Raw genomic sequence first — 16,928 nt, 5'->3', positions numbered from 1 at the left:
GCATCTACTGCATAATCTGCAGATTTTAACAACCGAAAATGTTTTCTAGCTCAAATGGATTAAAAATTACTAAAAACGCGGTAACCCTTATTACTTTTGCTTTGAACACCTCAACAGAGACCTTCTGTGAACCCCATCTGTAGCCCTAACTACGCCGTATCCCTCTATTTCCCCTGTCTTTCCATTTTCATTTCTTTCCTTCACCTGGCTGTGTTGCTTCCCCCTGCTCTCTCCGGGTTGTTAAAGCGCTTCGAAGAGCTTTTCCCTCTCTTTCTTTTCCTGGCATTTCTTTACATCTATGCTCCCTATCTGTACATCCGCCACTTTACTCACTTTACCACTTTACTCACTTTTCTCGTCATTTTGACTCTTGAGTCTCAGAAAGCTCGGAAATGTCCACAAGTAAACCAGTCGGCGCTACAACTAATATCACAAAAACACACGAAGGAATACATGGTAACCAATAAGAAATAATGGAGGATACGCACCTGTGTGTCGACCACCAAAAAGCAGTGGGTCGTCACGTCGCCTTCAGCAAGCAAGTGAAGTGCTGTTTTACCCCTTGGCATTATGACGTCATGCCCTACGCGTGCAGCGAGTAAAATAGGATCTCAATTATGAGGTGCGCGTGCGGGTCATTTTTTCACCCCAAGGACCCTGGAGCCAGCCCCCGCCATGCCAAATTAACCTCCAACTTTCTGAGGTCGATATAGAAACACCTGTCGTTAGTGGCCAGTTCTCTGCATGGGCCCCGCCCTTTACCACTAGTCTCAGGGCCCAGGCACTATTTTGTACTCAAGTTGGATAGCATAGTTATTCCATTTGGGCTCTGAACTCTTTTAGGACGAGCAGTCAAGCTCTACTCCTGGGGGAGTGGAGGCCAGGTACTCAACTTAAAGCATGACACAGTAAAACACAGTTGGCTGATAGGTATTTATGTTGTTTGGTGTACCTTTGGTCAACTTAAATCTAGATTCAGGACTTGTGGGTTTTACTGCAGTGGTTGTGAACATGGGTACTTAGGGAGGCCAAGCAGTGCAGAGTACTTCCCCCTTCAGGAAGCCCCCTAAGTGTATAAAAATGGGACTTTCCGGGCCTCTCACCATATTATGCAGGGAGTTCCAACGTTATAGCCTTATAGCCTGCCGTAGAGGGCTATACCAGCTATTAAAGGCCCTCTCCAGCGTTAAAGTCCCGAGCCGAAGGCGAGGGCCTTTAACAAGGGAGAGGGACTTTAATAGCCGGTATAGCCCAGCTAGGAAGGGCCATAAGGCTATTAGAACATTCTGCCACTAGAGGGCAGAATGTTCTAACAAAAAAGAACAAAGCCTTAAGGGAGCGGGAATCCCCTAAGGCTCCCCTCAGGCTTTGTTCACAGCCAGCGCTGTGAACAAAGAAACATTGGAATGTTGGCGCTCCGGGCTTTTACCAGCCATTATAAGCCCAGAGCACTCCATTGTTTTCAATGGAGCTCCCAACATTTCAATGTTCTAATTTGCTTTACCCCACTGCTGTAAACAGTCTCGGTGAGAGATCAGGCGCCAGGCAAAGGCATGCAAGACTAAGGTTTCTCTACAGTACCTTTGGCCGTCTTTTCCAACTGTCTAGGTTTGGAAATACATAGGACAGCTCAGTGGGTAGAAGTCACAATTGCTGAGATCCGGGTAATATGGCCTATAAATATATGAATCCAAAAACTCACCACTCAAGCAGCAGGGGCGTCAAAGAAATAATGAATGTAGTGTTCTGGGAGTACAGTTTTAAAGTGTTATTAGGCATCTGGACATTGTTTTCAAGTCAGGACACAATCCATTTGAGGCCTGTAAGGCCAGGTGTTCTCAGATATGTCTTGAAGGTTCTTAAACAGAGGACTGATGTAGGGAGTCAGCACTCACTACGGCAAGCCCTGGCTTCCACATTTTAGCATTCCTTTCCTCAGAAAGGGCTACTGCACTGAAAATGTTGTTCCTTGGGGGAATCCAAGGGCCCCGTAGGGACCTGCTGGGCCCACGAATACTATCAGTCCCAACCAACTAAAATTGGAATTTAGGGTTAGAGTGTTAACCCAGCTTTAATCCTCAATACTTTCAGTAGCATAGCTAGTGTGTCATGGGCTTATTGCATGGAAGGAAACACCCCGGGTGCTGTTTGAATTTTAAAATACAGCAGTAATTAGGGTTCAGTGGGCAACTCTGGTGTCTGGGCCCCGGTGCCACTGCACCTGCTGCACCAATGGAAGCTACACGCCTGAGCACTTGCAGAATATAATCCTAGTAGTGGGCGCCGTTCCAGCAGTTTAATAATCAGGACGACGAGCTTCATATTCTGCATAACAACACCAGCTTCAGGCCTGAGAAGGGAACACTTGAGATTTGATAACCATATGAAGGAGAGTGATGGACAGCTTAGATGGTTCTGGGGGAGGACGAATTGCTTTGAGATTTTGTTACTGAAAAACAAAAATGAATGCCCCATGCTTAAATAAGATGAGGTTGCCCACCTGCCATTATTTTCCTACGAAAATGATTCTGGGCCAGATTTACAAACACGGTTGTACTAGGAGCAGCAACCAGCCCTGGCAATGTGCTCAACCGGCCACAGGAGCTTGGGGGGGGGGGGGGGTTGTGAGAAGCACCGCTCCCGCTTTTGTTACAGGGGGCCGATATTGCAGCACTGCTTCAAAACCGGCCCCTACGGGTCCAAAAACTAGCCCACACAGGTCCAAAACTGGCACCCACCTTTCCGGCCCATTGGGAAAATGCCCATTGCCCGCTATGGCCAGTCAGGCCCTGTTCACAAAGGGCCTCCGCATTCGTGGCGGAGGCCCCGCAGTTCTGGCGGGGAATCCTCACTCGTGGCGGAGGCCCTCACTCGTGGTAGGACCTCCGTAATGACAAACTGCAACTTGGAGATCCTGCCATGAGTGAGGGCCCCCGCCACAACTGCAGGGTCTCCGCCATAAATGGGAAAACCCTTTGGGAATCGGGCCCTCTATGCTTTTGGCTCAAGGACTTTGACCAGCAGGGTTGGAGGAAGTGGGGCAGCTGATGCTACAGCGGAACTCCAAAAATCATTTCTAATCAGCACTTACCATTTCCCTGAAACCTCCGAACACACACTCATTCGTCAGTGGGGCCCATAACACTGCACTTTTACTCTATTCACTTAAACTTGGCTTCAAGGAATTTGGTGAAACACAATGGAGTAATGCTGTAACATTTAGTGGAATGTCTAAACCTATTTAATCAGTTATTATTTACACCTACAGTTTTATACACTTTACCATGGTTTTATTCAAACATTAATTTTATTCAGACACACCACCATAGTGGCAATGGATCTGCTAGAAAGAAAACTAGGCATAGGAAAATCACAAGACCAGCTTTAATATTCAATTTTCCCAATTTTATTAAAAGCAAACTTTATTATGTCTGACATTTAGGCATTGATTTTTTTTTGGTGTTCAAACTGCTTTATTACATATTGGTAAAGTACACAACTTCCAGTGCCTACAACCTGGAGGCCAGCAGCATCGTATATTGAATGAGCAAACCTCGTTAATGAAACACAGCCATTTGCACTGGCATCCCGGAGGCCCAGCGGCGTAAACCAGTGTCTGTTTAGAAGCGCCAGCCAGCACATGGGATGAGACGAAGATAGAATGCAGGATGCAATGCAGTAGAACATGGTTTGTTTTCGTTAACTATCCTCAACCTCTGAACAACCCCAATAGTACTGGTCAAGTAGTAAGGTAGTCTGTACGCTACAGTAGTCTCGTGGTGGGTATAACACCAGTGATGCATTGTCCATTTGTAAATTTTGACCGGTCGGCATCACCAGGGACAACAGGTCAGTCTATGTCTTCTGGGCCCGCTTGTGGGACAAGGAGAGGCTCGCATATGTGACCCCTAAATTCGTTCCAGCCTGACCAGATGTCTTCCCATTTGCGAGGGCACCCCCTTGTAGTGTAAACCGTTTTTTCTTGTAACATACACCAGTCCATATCGCTTTGCCAGTCCCGCAGTGTAGGTGGATTGGGGGCTCCCCATAGTCTTGCTATGTTTCTTTTTGCTACCATCTGCCCCAGGGTGACCCAGGTCCTCCCCCTCGAGGACAGGTCCGTGGGCTCCCAGATGTTCAGGAGACATCGCTTAGCCTCAGGACGAATCTCCACCTCCCAGACCTCCTGCATACACTGTACCACCCGCCTCCAGTATTTTTGCACTTGTGGACACTCCCACAGTATGTGGAAAAAGGTGCTTACCCCTCCGCAGCCCCTTTTACAGCGCCCATCACCTCCCCTCCCTATTGCTGCTAGCCTAGTGCATGAGAAGTAAACTCTATGTAGGATTTTCAGCTGGACCAACCGGAACCGGGCCGAGATAGCCACATCTCTAGGTGATGCGAGAGCATTGGACCACTCCTCCTCATCTATCTCCAGCCCGTCTGCCACCCATTTCTCTTTCAAGGGGAGGAGAGCGTCAGGGGGGTTATTAATCAGTTTTTTGTATGTGAGGGATATGGCTTGTTCTGGGAGAGGCCCGTCGAGCAGCCTGTCCTCCAGTGGTGAGGCCTGTGGTAAGGTAGTGTCCGGTGGAATGTTAGCCAGGAGGGAGTGTCGCACCTGTAGGTACCGGAAATGTTCAGTGTGTGAAAGGTCGTGTGTTGCTTGCAAGTGCGCAAACTCGTGTATTCCCTTTGGCCCCCAAAGATCTCTAATTTGTGAAATGCCTATCAGGTCCCAGCTGCGGAACCCCTTAGTGCGTCTCTGGGAACCGAGTTTTTCAGAGGCGTCGACATGGTGAGGGTATCCGACCAGCCTAGTTGTTTCTGTGCAATGTGCCATATTTGTACCGAGTATTGGGTCGGGCCTGTGAGTCGGTGTCTACCCGGTTTGGAGTAAAGTGCAACCTCGTAGTTCCCCCCAGGGAGGAGCCATCTATCCATACTGTACCCGGGGTCCCCCCCGTCACCGTACGTCCCTTGGTTAATCGCCGCTAGGTGTGCTGCCCAATAGTATTTACGGATGTCGGGAAGGGCAATCCCACCGTCGTACCATCCCAGGGTGAGTTTGCGCAGTGCGGTTCTGGGCGCCCCGGCCCACAGTAGGTCCCGCTGCGCGGCTTCTACTGCAGTGAAATATGAGTTGGGTACTAGCTCAGGATAATTCTGCAACGCGTATAAAAACCTCGGCAGCGCCACCATCTTAAAGAGGGCCGCGCGGCCTAAGAGGGACAAAGGGAGCTTTTGCCAGGATTTAGCATCGCGCTGGAGTCGCTTGAGGGGCGGGATTAGATTACGTTCGTACCGCAACGCCTTGTCCGTGGAGACAAAGACACCCAGGTACTGGAAGCCGTCGGTGGCCAGTGCTAGAGGGCAGGTGGCGGGGAGCCTCGGGGGTTCACCGCGCAGAACGTAGAGGAGGGATTTATTCCAATTAATCCGAAACCCTGAGTTCCTTCCGAAACTCGTGAGGATGTCGAGCGCCGCCATGATAGATCTACGAGGTCTAGACAGGTACAGAAGGATGTCGTCCGCGTAAAGGGAGATTTTGTCCGCCCATCCTTCAGTCCAGGCTATACCCCTGAGGTAGACATCCTGACGTATCCAGGCCGCGAGAAGCTCAAGGGAGAGCGCGAAGAGGAGGGGAGAGAGAGGACAGCCCTGTCTAGTTCCTCTCCCAAGGGTGAAGACTTCCGATGCTTTCCCGTTCACCACCACCTGGGCCAATGGCTCCGTGTATAGGAGACGCACCCAAGATATGAAGTGTGGTCCAAAGCCCAGTTTGCGCAGCACTGCTATCATGTAGGGCCATTCTAGGGTGTCAAACGCCCTCGTGGCGTCAAGGGAGACCACCACTGCGTCTTCCTGCAGCCTGTGTCGCTGTCCAAGTACCCCATTAAGGCGGCGAATGTTGAGCGGCGTGTTACGGCGGGGCATGAATCCTGACTGGTCCGGATGGACCAGGGTGGACAGGACCGGTTGGAGTCTATTTGCAAGCGTCTTGGCCAGGATTTTGGGCTCCGCGTTGAGCAGCGATATCGGCCTGTAAGAGGCACAGGACTCTCTGGGCTTCCCTTCCTTTGGTATAGCCACTATCGTCGCTAGACGCTGGTCCCCGGGCAAGATTCCTTTTTGCCGACTCTCCTCGAACATAGGCCTTAAGTGTTTGCTAAGGGTTTCTGGCTGCAGTTTGTAGAGTTCTATTGGGAGGCCGTTAGGTCCTAAGGCTTTACCCGGTCGGAGGTCAATAATTGCACGCTGTAGCTCGGATGCTTCAAGCGGGCGGTCGAGGGCTTCTCGGTCTTCGTCGGACAGGCAGGGCATACGGATGTCTTTCAAGAGGGCCATGGAGTCCTCCTCTGGACGATCAGATTCCTGGCTATATACCTGCTTGTAGTGGTGTGCAAACTCCGCCACTATTTCCCGGGGTTCAGTTACCACGGTCCCTGGAGCCGTGAGAAGCTCCGGGACCACTCTATTGGCCTGTTGCTTCTTTTTGAGCCAGGCTATTAGTTTCCCGGCTTGTCCCCCTGATCATATATTCGTCCCATCTTGTGTCTGGTGACCGTCTGAGCTTCCTGCGTGACCAGTTCCCTGTATTCAGCCGTTCTAAGCCTTAGCCTATGGAGTATATCAGGTGTCCCATTGTCGCTGGCCTCCTGTTCCAGGAACGCCAGATCTGTTTCAACTGTGGTGATTTGTCGTTCTCGCTCTTTCCGCCGACCTGCTATGGTCGACAGCGCTTCCCCCCTGAGCACCGTTTTAAAGGCCTCCCATAGGGTGACTGGGGAGTCCACGGACCCTACATTATTGTGGAAGTATTGGGTGATGGATTTGGTGAGGGCCTTCCTAGTCTCCTCGGCTTTAAGGTGCCAGGCACTGATCGGTGTAATGCAGCCCTCACGTCGGGCCCCAAAGGTTAAGTGCGTGAAAATAGGTGAGTGATCAGATATGCCTCGCGCTAGATGGGTGGCTTCGTGGACCGTCATGTCTTGGTGCAGTAGGGTGAGGATGTAGTCAAGGCAGGAAAATGTGCGATGTGGGCCAGAGAAGAAAGTGAATTGGCTGTCCGCCGGGTGGAGCAGTCTCCAGACGTCAGTGAGCCCAAAGGCGTCAAGGAAGTTAGCCAACCATGCCTGCCCAGGAGGTGTGTCCCTGGGGGGATGTCTGTCTAGGGCGCCGGATATTACCGCATTGTAGTCTCCCCCCAATATCAAATTCCCATCAGGGAGGGAGAGTAGCGTGGTGCCTAGGTCAGCATATGCTCGGGTTTGGAGGCCCGGTGGGATGTAGACTGAGAGCAGGTTTAGGCGGCGGCCCTCCCATCTGCCTGATAGCACCGCAAAGCGGCCCAGTGGGTCCGGCTCGATATGGTCTATGTGGATGGGTAGTGAACGACGCAGCAGTATCCCCACTCCCCTGGAACCTGAAGTGAAGCCTGAATGAACTGCAAGGGTATACCCACATCTGTTGAGTGCCTGACACGTGTTCCCCAAGAGGTGTGTTTCCTGCAAAAATACTGCATCCGGCTGATATCTCCTGAGGAACTGGAGTACTATAGTACGTTTGAGTCTGTCTCCTAGCCCATTAACGTTCCAGCTTAGAACTTTGAGACTTTTTTCCCACCTCTTAGCCATAACCGTTGCCTTGTGGAAGAACTTTTGTTCACGCCCTGGTGTAGAAGTGGAGACTTACTGAGAGAACTACACATGACCGTACAACCTTCCCGTTGCCCCTCCCCCCCAATCACCCCCCCAACAATCATGTTGAATACAGACATTAACATTCTTCATAAATCGGCGGCCCACAGTCCCCATCCCACCCCTTTGAAACCCCCAACCGTTTGAACAATCCCCCCACCCTGCTCCCTGCTCCGTAGGTTTCAAACTACCCACACCCCCAATTAGCAGAGCGCCTGTCGCCCGACCCCACCCTGGAGAGAAGAAAACCGCTTCCCCCCCGAGGAAAACTCTGTTGGTGAGCACGTGTGCCAGACCCAACTCCAGCCGCCGTGTCTGTGTCACCAAAAGTATAAACCCCTCAGGTTGACCGCCTTGCCTGGAGCTGTTCAAGGGTACAGTAGTGTGGAGGAACGCACCCGCCACCCGCCATAGGAGCCCAATGTCTTACCACGATGGGCACGCATTCAGGTCCAGTCAACGCAGCTTGATTCCGCATGGCAAGACCTCAACGTGCTGTGTCGTCGTGAGGGGAGTCCCAACGAGGACTATTCGATCTGGAGCGCCATGACCGCTGACTCCTTTCGGCATCCGCTGGATTTCCCACCGCTGACCCTGGGGATGATGCTCCCGGTTCCCTCCAGTTGCCACGGTTCTGTGCTGCTGGCGCTTCAGGCGCCAGACTGTCGATCCATTCCTGGACCGCCTCCGGTGAGGTGAAGAATCTTGACTTGCCCCCGGATATGACCTTGAGTTTCGCGGGGTAGAACATCATGTACTTGATACCACGTTCTCGGAGTGCCGCTTTTACCCCATATATGAACGTCGATCTTGTTGAACCTGCATTGTAAAGTCTGGGAAGAATCGGATTGTGGTACCCTCGTACTGCAGGTCACCCTGTTGCCTGGCAGCCTGGAGGATGGCATCGCGGTCTCGGTAGTTTAGGACCCTGGCGATTATTGTTCGCTGCGGGCAGCCAGGTTTAGGCTTGGGGACCAGGGCCCGGTGGGCCCGCTCAATAGTGAAGAACTTGGAGAGTCTCTTGGGTCGCAGGTGGTTGAGGATAAGGTCCTCTAGGAATAGCTCCGTACTGTGCGTCTCTGAATCCTCCAGCACCCCTACGACACGTATATTACTTCGTCTGGCCCTTCCCTCCTGGTCCTCGAGCCGCATGGTCATGAGGCGGTGTTGGTGGACAAGTTCATTTACCCTCCCTTCCAGTCGTTTCGAGGAGGCCCGGAGTTCCCCGATGTCCGCTTCATTGGTCTTGGACCTCTCAGTGGTCTTACCGAGGTCAGTGCGCAGCAGGTTTACCTCAATCGTAATTTTGTCCATTTTCGATTCGAGCGTGGTGCCCAGTGTTTGTATGGCGGCCATTATAGAGGTCAGTGAGGGCTCCTCCACTCCCATGGCACCCCCTCCTTGCGCTCCGGACTGTGCAGGGCCAGTCGCCACCGCATACTTGTCAAGTTTGTTTGTTTGGGACGGTAGCCCCAACTTGGGCCTCATCTTTGGCGTTGGCTCCAACGCCCGCGGTCCCACAACACTGTCCTGTGGCCGATAAGTTTGCGCCCCCCTTTGCAGCAAGTCGGCTCAGGCAGGGGGGCGAGCAGTCATGTGATGCGGAGGGCTCTCCGGGCAGGTAGGTGTCCACTCGCCGGCCGGGCCCGCGCCGCTGGTCACGGGAGCAGGCCCCGCACCCAAGCGAGTCACAGCACGCCCACAACGGTCTGCACTCCTCAGGACGTCCCCCGGTGGTGCTCACAGGTCGGCCAGTATATTCGAAGGCAGCAGCTCCTCCGTTTGGTGTTCAGGGGCTGCAGCAGCCCAGGCGCTCACTTCAGCACGGGCTCCGGCCGCGAGCAAAGGTATTGCAGGGGGCTCTCGTAGCCCTGGCGGTCGGTCCCCGGCCTCGCCGCAGGTCTGTACCCGCTCCCAAGTTTGTCGGGCACTCCTCCACCTCGTCCCGGCAGGCACAGGGGACCACTCCCGCCCAGCCCAGCGTCGCCCTCCTCAGAGACGCTAAGGCTGGTCCCTCCGGCGGCCTCGAGGTAGGCCGCAAGCCGGTGCCTCAAGTTTGGCTGCGCCGGCCCCGGGCTCCAAGTCGCGATCACGGGCCAGCCGCTATGGGAGAATCTCCGGCGCCCAGGGATCACACCCCGCTCCCGCAGCACTCCAGGTGCTTACCTCAGTACGGGCGCCGGCCGCGAGCGAGGGAAGCAGGGGGTCCTCGGCGCCCCGGCAATCCGTCCACCGGCTCTCACTTCTGTCCAGCCCAGCGCCGCCCTCCTCCGGGATGCGAGGGCTGGTCTTTCCGGCGGCCGCGAGGTAGGCCGCGATCCGGTGCCTCAAGTTTGGCGGCCCGACCCCGGGCTCCAAGGCGCGATCTCGGAGCAGCCGCCGGGAGCGAGGCGACGGCGTTTCGTCACTGTTCGGAGCTCGGACTCCGTTCCAGGCCCAGAAAGGCAGCACTACACCCGAGGGGACAGGTGCGCTTGGGTTCAGGCGCCCCTGCAGGGATCAGGCTGGCGGATTTTATGGGGACAGCAGTCGCCCCGGCAGAGCTTGGCGACTAGGCAGCCATCTTCGTTGGCTCTTGGCCACGCCCCCGATTATTTCTTTAATAGGTAAAAATTTTGAGAGGAAATCGAAAAAGCAACCACCTCTAAGCAAAATCAGGGGTTTTTATACACCAATTTCTTAACTTAATCTATCTAAAAAGTATCTAACATCACCAATTCGGGTTCTGATTGGACAATTTGGGGTGGGTGAGCATCTCCTCACCTTTACAACATCATATTCAGGGTGAATCAGCAAAATCATAATGCGTTATTGTTTAGGACAGTCTTTGGCCTGGGCACTTCCTCGACTCTCAACGTTGCGCTGTATTCCCACGTTCAGAACACTTGACCGTCCATGTTTTGGCAATCATCCTAACTTCAGGGCAAAGCAGCCTTGAACTTCCCATCCGAGCACAGGCAGCTCACTCTCGCTGGCAGGGTTTGGGCACGCATGCGCAGTCCAGCACTTGCTCACAGTTAGCCAGAGTAACCGGATTTTGTAGGCCTCAGAGGCCACTTTTGGAACTATCATAGAAACAAACACAAATTAATGTTAATTATGGTACTGAAACCCTTCTGTTTATCTCCCACCATACTAATGTTTCCCTATTAGTTATTACCTAGCAGCTAAGCCACATAAATGGGTTTTATACTTACATATCTGACGACCTTTCAGCACAATAACGTGTACAATAAGCACATTCATATTTCGCTTATTTACATTTAAGCTGTGTGTTAGTTCACAACACAATAACAACATCAATTAGTTAATTATATTGCTCCATGCAGGCAAAATTAGTATTCCCATGAGTTCATGAATTTGCATCTTATACTATTTGTTGATTAATACACCTCAAAACACTATTAGTAAATGTTAATGTTATGGAACATTGATTTTACAAGAGGTACGCAAAATTTTGTTTTGCCATCTATCTCCATCAATTCCCTCATCTGGTGATTTTATCACCAAACATCTCTCAAAATTTTGGAAAATGTAGCAGAACATCTTTCGAATTCTTCAGTTTAGTACCATCTACACTCTAGTATCTTTCTCCTTTGAATCTTTGAAAATCTTCTCTCTTATTTCTTCCATTAGTCTAACTGGATACCTGCCATCACACATATTACCATTTCTCCATCTACGCATTCTACTCTCATGTGTTTCTCCCCATAAATCTTGACCTCTACCTCTTGGTCTAATATGCCTGCTCAACTTCTCGCTTTCCAATTCATACATCTTTTCTTCCCATTCGACCAATGCTTCAAATTGAGTTGGTCTAGGTCTCTCTCGGTTCAAGCTTCATCATTCTGTCTCTCAGATTTCTCAGGATTGCCAAATCAAATGATCCTCCTTCTGGAAAAGCTAACACACCATCATCCTTGGTATACCGTACCCAATTCTCCAACCAAACACACGTATGGCAACCATATATGAGGCACAGGGCCAAGACTGATTTGCATATGGCCATGTCTGAACTGCGGGTGGCTTGGTGAGCAAAATAACGATGGATTAAACCCAGATCTGTGACTGGGGGTGAATGTTTTGCCATTGTGCAACATTCCGTCCATTATCTTGTGTGTTTAACCATATTTCGACATCATATGAGAAGCAGGTGTTTTTGGCGAAGGAAGTATTTTTCCCTCTCTCGTAACTACCTCTTTGTCTTTTACAAACATGTTTTTCAACTTTTTAAACCACAAAGGTTTCTTCTTATCTTCGTCATAATAGTAATAAGACATCTTTCTGGTAATTCTCTGTCTTTCAAAAGATCGTACACTTCCCTGTTTGCTGTTCCGTAACACCAACCTATCACAGTGCGGTTTGCACTAACGCACCAATTAGAACAAGATACGTCACTATAATGCTCAACCAATAGCTCTCGCTGTTTTCCGTGATGCACCAATCAGCTCCTACTCTGTCTTGGTCACGAGGACCAATCCCACCGCAACACTTTTGACGTCACCAGCGCTCTGGCTTCTGCAGCGCTAACTGGCCCCTCCTTTACAGGGTTTTTTTTTTCAAAAAGCCGTATTTACAAGATATTTTACAAAATCAGTTAGTAACTTACACAAAACAATACCATTTGCCTGTTTCGCTAATAAAGTGATAGATTTCTCAATCACACAAGTATTCTGTAACTGGAGTAGACGACGCTTACCTCCACAGAATTTTAGACTCGTCGATAAAGTAGCACTACCCTCTACCTTACCCTTCTATCAGGCAATAACAAACTCGTTTCTCCAGGAAAGCACATACAGAGATCTTTTTTACCTCCTTAGAGACAATCCCAGAGTTTCACCAGAACGCGTATTGCAATTTCATTTACACACGTTCATACAGAAATCCCTATTCATATATACACGAACTCTGTATCACCAGTAGGCAGCACCTACCTCTAGCCCACCTCAGAATTCCTCTTTTGTTAGTAAAGTAGACGCCACTCCTTTACCCTTCTATCAAGCTCGGGTTAAGTCCTACTACTCTCCGCGAGGTAAGTTTTAATCAGGATACGCAATGAACCCTGTGCTTGAAGGCTAAGATTTTTATAGACTGTCCTCACCATACATTTATCCTTTCACACCTAATGTCCCTAAACAGTGATATGCGACAATACCACCGCAGTATTCGACGATACTCCTTTTTTGAAACAGACCAATGCACTGTGCGACTTTACTTGCCACACTTCCTCTGCCTGCAGACAGAGGCTTAACTCCGATCTCGAAATTTCGAGTACATGACATGTGAGCCTGTGCACCAATCAGGGACACCCACAACCAAGCATCTGAGAGATCAGCCAATCAGGTGCAAGTACCACACCCCAGTACCTGGAGGTGGCCACACCAATGCAGGTGCAGAGCAACAGAACTGCAGAGAGAGCTGTAAGGGAGACAGAGGAGCAGGCTGCACTGAGACCAGAAGAGAAACAGCATGGAGTCCCAGGAGGCACAAAAGGACGGAGGGGACAGAAAGAGGAAGGTTAAATTCAGCCCAACAGAGCTCCAGGTGCTGGTGGGGGAGGTTGTGGAGCACTACAGCCAGCTGTTCGGGAGACAGTCTCTGCAGGTTGCTGAGTCTGTAAAGAGGACCACCTGGCTGGCAATACAGAGCAAGGTCAATGCCCTACGAGTGACCCACAGAGAAATTGATGACATGAAGAAGAGGTGGTATGATCTGAGGATCACCACCAAAAAAAACTAGCCACCCAGAGGAAGGAATCAGCAGCAACCGGTGGGGGGAAGAGCGGTGCCCCAAGCCTCACCGACCTGGAGCAGCTCGTGGAATCAACCATGGAGCCTGAAAGCATACATGGGATCGGGGATGCTGATAGCTCAGCAAGAGCTGCAAGTAAGAAAGGTAAGATGCATGGACATGTACCCCACCCATTCCCAGGCCCCTTCCCCAATGTGGGTGAATCACTCACAATCTAGCACACATGACTGTAGTCCCCAGCAATGCATCATGGTAGTTGTAGTCATAGGTACATACATCAAAGCTGCCAACACCGAACCCTGCATGCCATGCCACACTCCACATGCACAAACAGTGAAGGCAAATGAAAATGTGTGTTAGGAATCTGTGTTGGGAAAACAGGCAGCTGATCATTGTCCATGTCTGTTCACAAGAGAGTCATCGCGCAGAGCTGCAAGTAAGAAAGGTAAGATGCATGGACATGTACCCCACCCATTCCCAGGCCCCTTCCCCAATGTGGGTGAATCACTCACAATCTAGCACACATGACTGTAGTCCCCAGCAATGCATTATGGTAGTTGTAGTCATAGGTACATACATCAAAGCTGCCAACACCGAACCCTGCATGCCATGCCACACTCCACATGCACAAACAGTCTAGGCAAATGAAAATGTGTGTTAGGAATCTGTGTTGGGAAAACAGGCAGCTGATCATTGTCCATGTCTGTTCACAAGAGAGTCATCGCGCAGAGCTGCAAGTAAGAAAGGTAAGATGCATGGACATGTACCCCACCCATTCCCAGGCCCCTTCCCCAATGTGGGTGAATCACTCACAATCTAGCACACATGACTGTAGTCCCCAGCAATGCATCATGGTAGTTGTAGTCATAGGTGCATACATCAAAGCTGCCAACACCGAACCCTGCATGCCATGCCACACTCCACATGCACAAACAGTCTAGGCAAATGAAAATGTGTGTTAGGAATCTGTGTTGGGAAAACAGGCAGCTGATCATTGTCCATGTCTGTTCACAAGAGAGTCATCGCACAGAGCTGCAAGTAAGAAAGGTAAGATGCATGGACATGTACCCCACCCATTCCCAGGCCCCTTCCCCAATGTGGGTGAATCACTCACAATCTAGCACACATGACTGTAGTCCCGAGCAATGCATCATGGTAGTTGTAGTCATAGGTACATACATCAAAGCTGCCAACACCGAACCCTGCATGCCATGCCACACTCCACATGCACAAACAGTCTAGGCAAATGAAAATGTGTGTTAGGAATCTGTGTTGGGAAAACAGGCAGCTGATCATTGTCCATGTCTGTTCACAGGAGAGTCATCGCGCAGAGCAGCGCTGAGAGGGGAGTGTATTGCCACAACATCGTCTGTGAGGGAGAAGGCCAAAGACACTGCTGGACCTAGCACTGTCCCTGAGGAAACATCCACACCCCAGGCACCCACAGCAATGGAGCACGACACCACTGCTCAGCCACTCTCGCCCCTGCTGTTCGACACACAGACTCCGCCAGCACCAGCAGAAGCCACAACACCCAGCTCAGGGTCCCCTGTGCACGTGAGGCCAAGGAGGCAGGATGTACCACCTTTAAGGATCCTGGAGAGCTCCGATGAGGAAGTGGTAGTGGGTCCCAGACCTAGTACACCAACAATGGCTGGCCTCGCTGGACAACTTGGCTCTCTGGGATCTGGCCGTGCAGGTGACCGTGTCCGTAGGGCACGAGAGCAGGATGAGGGGCAGGATGTGCAGGGTGTCTTCGCTGGGCTTGAAGCCACAATGGTGAAAGTCCAGCGTATGCAGGCCAAAGGCATCATGGCTGTGCACCGGCAGGTGCGCATCCTGAATACCAGGATGTCGGACATCGATCGGGGGATAGGTGCCATGGCAAGGGGAATGGAGGCCATGGGCAAAGGGATGGAGGCAAGGGGCAAAGGGATGGAGTCCATGGCAGAGGGGGTGAGGGACATGGAGGTGCGCATGGGCACCCTCTGTGACAGGCTGCAAAGTGACCAAGAAGAGAGGCGCAGGTATAGGCGTGAGGTCAGGCTGCTCAATCAGTCGATTAACCGGTTGGCAACTTCCACCACCCTGCAGTGTCGCCGCTCTGTTAATCTGCAGACTGACATTGTTCACTGCTGCAGTGACTTGTCCCGGGGGATGGGGAGGGTGACCTCAGCAATCGAGGCAATGCTGACACAGCTGACAGCCACAGGTGGCAGCATGGTTGTTGGGGACACTGAGGAGTCAACGAGCAGGAGTGGGTCCAGCACGCCTGTTCAGGACATTTGTAGGAGCAGCAGACTCCATGCCGAAGACACCAGCACCACTGCACATGTAGACCCCCAGCCCCGTGCCTCGCAAAACCATGCGTAAGCGCAAGCATTGAGAGACATAATGATCACAGGACAGGTCAAAGTGAGGAAACTTTGGCAAAACATTGTGCAAAGTGCATTTAATTTGATATATGTTTGTTTTGAAGGTGCTGTTGTGTACATTGAAGTGAGTGTTCCAATCACTGGACATGGCTGTGTGTCATCGCTCAATTAGAAGTATCTGTTGGTAATTTCAGCACGTCGCAGTCGACCATCTGTTGCTGGTGCTGCTCCTGCTGCATTGTGATCTGCTTGTGCTGTCCCATCATCAATGTCCTCATGATATGTGAGTTCTATCTCTGTGCCCTCCTTGGTGGCAAGATTGTGCAGCATGGCGCATGTCGTAATAATCTTGCAACAGATAATTGGCGTGTACTGACGTGCACCTCCACTCTTATGGAGGCACCTACATCTACTTTTCAGCAGCCCAAATGTACGTTCCACCACGCAACGTGTTGTTCTGTGTGCCACGTTATAACGCCTTTCACTCCTGGTGGATGGGTTCAGGTAGGGGGTGAGCACAAATGACCGCAGGGCATATGCACTGTCACCTGGGTGGGAAAGGATAATTAGATTAGTCACATACTCAGGAGTGCTCCTTCTGCATGAACTGCCAGGGTGTCTCACACATACTTACCCAGCAGGTATCCATCACCAAAATCACCAGCAACAAGGCGTCTGTATATCCCACTGTTGGTGAATATGTAGGAGTCGTGGGTACTCCCAGGATATTTGGCTACAATGTCCGTTATCATGTTGCTAGCGTTGCAGATCACCTGCACATTGATTGAATGTGTGGACATCCGGTTTCTGTATATGTGCTCAGTTGCTGCAGGTGGGCATAGTGGGATGTGCGTACCATCGGTGCAGCCTATTATGTGCGGGAACTGTGCAAGTTGATAGAATTCGGTTTTTGTCCTTGCTAGTTCTGCAGGTGTCTCAGGGAACTCAATGTAGTGCTCCATCCTCTGCATCATGGCGTTTAGGAATTTTCTGAAGAAGCGTGACAGGCAGCTCTGGGACACTCCACCTACAGAGGCTATCACGTGCTGGTAGCTCCCAGAGGCAAGAAGGTGTAGGCAGCACAGCACCTGTACATGGG

The sequence above is a fragment of the Lissotriton helveticus genome, chromosome 11, assembly GCF_964261635.1.
Source record: "Lissotriton helveticus chromosome 11, aLisHel1.1, whole genome shotgun sequence".
In the NCBI taxonomy this organism is placed as follows: domain Eukaryota; kingdom Metazoa; phylum Chordata; class Amphibia; order Caudata; family Salamandridae; genus Lissotriton; species Lissotriton helveticus.
This window is presented reverse-complemented; position numbering follows the sequence as displayed.